Genomic DNA, 5,002 nt, shown 5'->3' with positions numbered 1-5,002 from the left:
ACACTGAATTGCAAATCTTGTGCCGCTTTTTCTTCAACCTACCATGTCATGTGAGTAACCATTGGATGCAGATTCGCATGGGATTTAATGAAATGCATTTTATTTTACAATTTTTGATAAAATAAACTTATAGTTTCAATTTAAAAATCATGGGAATTTTTTTATCCCATGGGATTCTTCATTATCCCATGGGATTTTTTTCTCCCATGGGATTTTTTTTTCTCCCATGGGATTATTTTTGTCCCATGGGATTTTTTTTTGTCCCATGGGATTTTTTGTTTGTAAATCTATACAGTTAGAAACATATAAAAATGGGTACATGTGTATGAAGAGGTATTATGAAAAGATACCAGAAAGAACAAATGTGTGTGTAGATTGAATAAAGCTGTAGAATTTAAATAATTTTATATCTCTATTATTTATAAGCAAGTAATAACCAATGCATTCTCACATTTAGTAAGTATATTTATTACTTTATTAAATTTTATAAGGAATATGCATGTTTTTATGTATTTAATTACTCAACTTAAAAAAGAATTGAAGCTAAATTATCTTGATAAGTGTTATTTCTTGAACATGCTTTATAACAAAATATAGTTCTTTTTTTTTGCATTGCAAAAGTACTGATATTGTTGATAAACTACAAAAAGGTTAGTCTTTCATCACAATTCATAACCATATCCACATTCAACACAAAAGTATCTGTATTTTTTGGCATTTTATGTCCATTCTTAAACAAAAAGTGTTAAAATGCAAAATCAACTTTATTTAATACACCCCCTTTTGGGTAAAAATTGGGTTGATTTTGTGCAAAATTTTGGCAAAAATGAGCAAATTAACGTCTAAACCTTCTTTCATAATTTCCAAGGATATGAAATAGATGCCCATGCAATTTGACAGGAATTAAATGTCTGAATCAAAGTCTAACTCATTTTGAACCTGATATCAAGAACCACCGTTCATATAAACTATTGCAATCTGGCTAACATAGACATAATAAAAACACTTAATATTGTCATGAATGTAAACAGATATAAAATTACTTAAACAGAAAATGAATGCTTAATACACATTACAGCACATCAAATCATAGTAAGGTACAATAATGTATGTTCTAAGTTTTCCTGAATCGGCAGAAAAATGAATTGATTTCTTCTGATGAATAAACGTGTAACTACATTCCTATTTCAAAATTTACATGTTTGTTGCTTATGTCTAAATCCCTACAGTTTCCTCCAATTTTACCCTTCTGTGAATGAGGCTGATACACCTAAACTATTTCTTGAATGTCAACACTTTAGCTTCAGTGGGAATAATATTAGCAGTCACAAGTACATGTATGTACATATATCATATTTAGGTAGCAATGATGATTTCTTTACAACTGTACTCCAGTATCACCAAAAGAAGATTCTCAATTTCTCATTTGATGGTAATAATAGTAAAAGCTCATATTATGTACTGCACACTTTGTAGTGATGATCTGATCATGATATTGTTGCTCTTAAATATAATGTGAAAATCCTCCTAAAATTTTGCAGGAATTTCTTGCTGTATACCAGTAGCTATTCTGACCATAGAATCCCAACCAATAATGATACCTAAAAAATAGTTAAGAACTAAACATGTCATAGTATTGGGTTGATTTTTAATTAAAAAAATGCAAACAAAGCACAAAAATGTGATGTCAAGGTCAATTGTAATTAACCCTAGAGCATGTAGAAGGCTATACATCTTAAAAATGCTTAACAACATGCCAATTATCAAAAACCTACCTTGAAAGATAATAAAGTAACAACCTAATGTAAACATGATTTGTGTTACTGGCTGACTAATTACTATGAGGGTGATTGGTCAGTTTCAGCAGGCAACAACCACCCCCTCACTTTTCAAAGCCATGCAAAGCATAATCTGTAGGTCTTCAACTCTAAAAGGTTTCTTACAAATATTTATAACTTATTAATGTATTTATATGTAACTCATTCATGTATAAAGACAGAATTTAATGTGCTAAGTTGAAAAACTTACTACAAGTAATATGCTTCTTGTGCTCAATCAACTAACAGAGTGCACAACATTAATAACAATTTGAAGTAAACTGATTACCTAAAAAAAAAAACATCAAAATCATGTACAAGTAATCCTTTACCATGCATATATAGGAATACCTGTAATTATATCATATGTTGCTCTCACTACAGGATCCAAAACCCAATCCATCAGGTTGGTCAATGTATTAATAGTCATCTGGTATTATCAGGTTGTCCCTACAATATACAAAGCTAAAAGTACTGCATTGAATCTCTACTGATGCATTTCTTCACATATTTTTTTTTTAAATACCTTGAGTGGTTTTGGAGGAGCTGTGCTAACAAGGTTTTCACATTAAAAACCAATCAGTTTAATTATCTCCCTTTATGAGTCTAGTGCATATATTATATCTTTACATAAAGCCTAACTTTCCAATTTTAATAATATAAAAAATTAGATGACTTTTTAATCATTTAAACAGTATGCGTGAAAGTTTCTGATAGTCTGTTAAACGAAAACAAAATCAAACATCTCCACTACTATTTTCCGAGTTTAAGTGTGCTTTCTATTAAAATGTGCGTCATGAAAGCTTCCTGTGTATTCAAAGCAAAACTGTTTCAGCCTATTTACAATGTCATCAAGATTATGTTAAAAAATGCATACCTGTGGATGAAAAAAAAATGTTTAATTATTTAATAATCACTGAGTATTGCATGTATAAGTATTTACTGCTACAGTAAATGTGTTAAATGATAATCGCCCTTTTTAATTGGTCAATATTCTTCTCTAAGAAATGTGTAAGTGTCTCTCTTTTAAATACAAGTCTTCACTTAAAGTTCTGAAAAAATAAAAATACAGCTAGACAAATTTAGTTGTACAAGTATTAAAATGCCAGCCACATGTGTAAAGATTGAGTTAAATTGAACCCTCCCCCCTCCAAAAAAAACCCCAAAAAACAAATGCCAATCAACATATTTCAATCTTTGCACACATCATATCTTATTTTAAGTTCTATTTAAGAACTTTTAAGAACTAACATGTATTAGGAACACATACTAAGCAACAAATCCAGTTAAAACTTTTTGCAGGATTGTCAGGTAGTGCCTGTTTTGTACTATAAGTAAACAAATTATAAGTCTATTCTACTGACTGAAAACTTGTGACTTGTTCTTGTAATTAATGTTCAAATGGGGTTGAATTGATTACAAATACTTTAATTCTTCTTTGACAGATAAATAGCTACATGCTGGGCAGATCCAGAAATTTGTAAAAAGGGCTGGGTGTTCATTTTTTCACTAAATAAGTATTGCTGTAAAAAACTCCCCATTACTTAACAAGACATATTTTTAAGTGGAAATATTGATTTTGCTTGCTGGTTAAATATAAATAAAAATATTGCACTTGCGAAGCAAAAATTTTCATCCGGGTCGCCCTCCCCCCCCCCACACACACACACACACACACTTTGTAATGTTCATTATTATTTTTATAAGTCTTGCAAAGATGGTTCATATACAGTAAAGCTCACTGTGCTCGCTGATTTAGGAAATGCCTACTCCATATTATAAACTTGGTAAGGAGTGACCAGTCCCTGTAATATAAATTCCCTGACCACGGTAACTTTAATCATTAAATATTACAATTACAGTGAACCTAATTCAAAAAAGGATTCTTCAGATACAATAAATATTCCCGCTTCAAATAAAATACTTTAAAAAAAAATCTAATTTTATAATGGGTAAACACCGCACGAGAATTCAGCTGTAGTTCCCAACCTGTGACTGTGGAAGGAGGAAACTGTTTCAGGAGCAGAGTAGTCAGATCCAATCATGCAGATTTTCTGGAGCAGTACAACTCCTAACTTACTGTAGTCGGAACTTGACGTATGCATTCATTGCTGTATTGAATTCGTTAGTTTCTGAACGACGGCAGCATCAACACTTATCTCGCTGCTGGGACGAGGTCATAGCGGGGAATGAACCGTATACAAAAGCGTCTTGTGTCATGCGTGATTTCGGCACCCCGTTTCGCCACTGACTGACAATACATATCTGAGGTTTCCTCTGTAATTATCCTTTCGTATAACACTTGTTGTTATATCGATGTAGGAACGCACAAGATGAGCATTCCAGTAACGTAGTAAATAGTTGTACAAAAAGTTATTTCATAGCTAGCGAAGGAATTAAATTTAGGTAAATGCTATGTATAATATAAATCCTTGGGCTAACGAATGAAACTGTACTTTCTCGGGACTTTGTCTTGATTAAACATAGTACGTGTACATTTTAATACCCAGATCTAACGTAGGATCCTGGCATTTCCGTTCGTCCATAGGATGGTGCATGCAAGCGAACCTCTTTCACGGGCTGCAGTAATTCGGTTTTGTAATGAAAATTAAAGCATGGACTGTGAAATCATTGGTGACAGTTACACGCATAGACCTGTAATTAATTATAACTCCCTGTTACATGTACGGTTTTAATTCGCTAATAAAATTATAAAAAACCTTATATAAATTGAAAGAAAAAAAAACTCATTCACTAGTAAGCAGATCCTTTCAGTAAATATAATTATATACAAGGACTTTTATAATAGCCTATCAAAATCCTTTGGTTGTTACATTCAAAAAAGAAGTATTAAAAATGATATAATGGGATTAATGTGGATAATTTCATGCAAAATTTTGGTGAAAATGAGGAAATATTATACTATGACACACCCCTTTTTTTCTAGACCCCACCCCTTTTAGAACCCACTTTCAAAATCTCGGTTAAGTTTACGTACGACATTACACAGGCCAGGTGACGAATAGAATCGCCCTGAGGTAATTTAAAAAAAAAATTGTTTTATGGCTCAGACAGAACAGGTGACTCAACAGGTGACAGGATTTACCTGTCCAATAAACAACATTTTGAGGGTCTTATAACTCATTCAGTAATAATTTTGCAACTGCCATAAGACCAACTTATCT

At 31.9% G+C, this 5,002-nt stretch overlaps 1 long non-coding RNA gene across 1 annotated transcript; it reads right to left on the bottom strand.

The window, feature by feature from the left end:
- Positions 1-1,135: 1,135 nt before the first annotated feature.
- Positions 1,136-4,172, bottom strand: LOC148602118 (uncharacterized). The gene is made up of 4 exons (XR_015917242.1): positions 3,898-4,172; positions 2,761-2,869; positions 2,169-2,267; positions 1,136-1,601 (listed from the first exon to the last, which is right to left on the bottom strand). It is a non-coding gene; the product is annotated as an uncharacterized LOC148602118 (long non-coding RNA).
- Positions 4,173-5,002: the final 830 nt, after the last annotated feature.

This window comes from Perna viridis, chromosome 12 (genome assembly GCF_037379345.1).
Source record: "Perna viridis isolate PV_CMFRI_1.1 ecotype Kerala chromosome 12, ASM3737934v1, whole genome shotgun sequence".
Lineage (NCBI taxonomy): Eukaryota > Metazoa > Mollusca > Bivalvia > Mytilida > Mytilidae > Perna > Perna viridis.
This window is presented reverse-complemented; position numbering and strand designations above follow the sequence as displayed.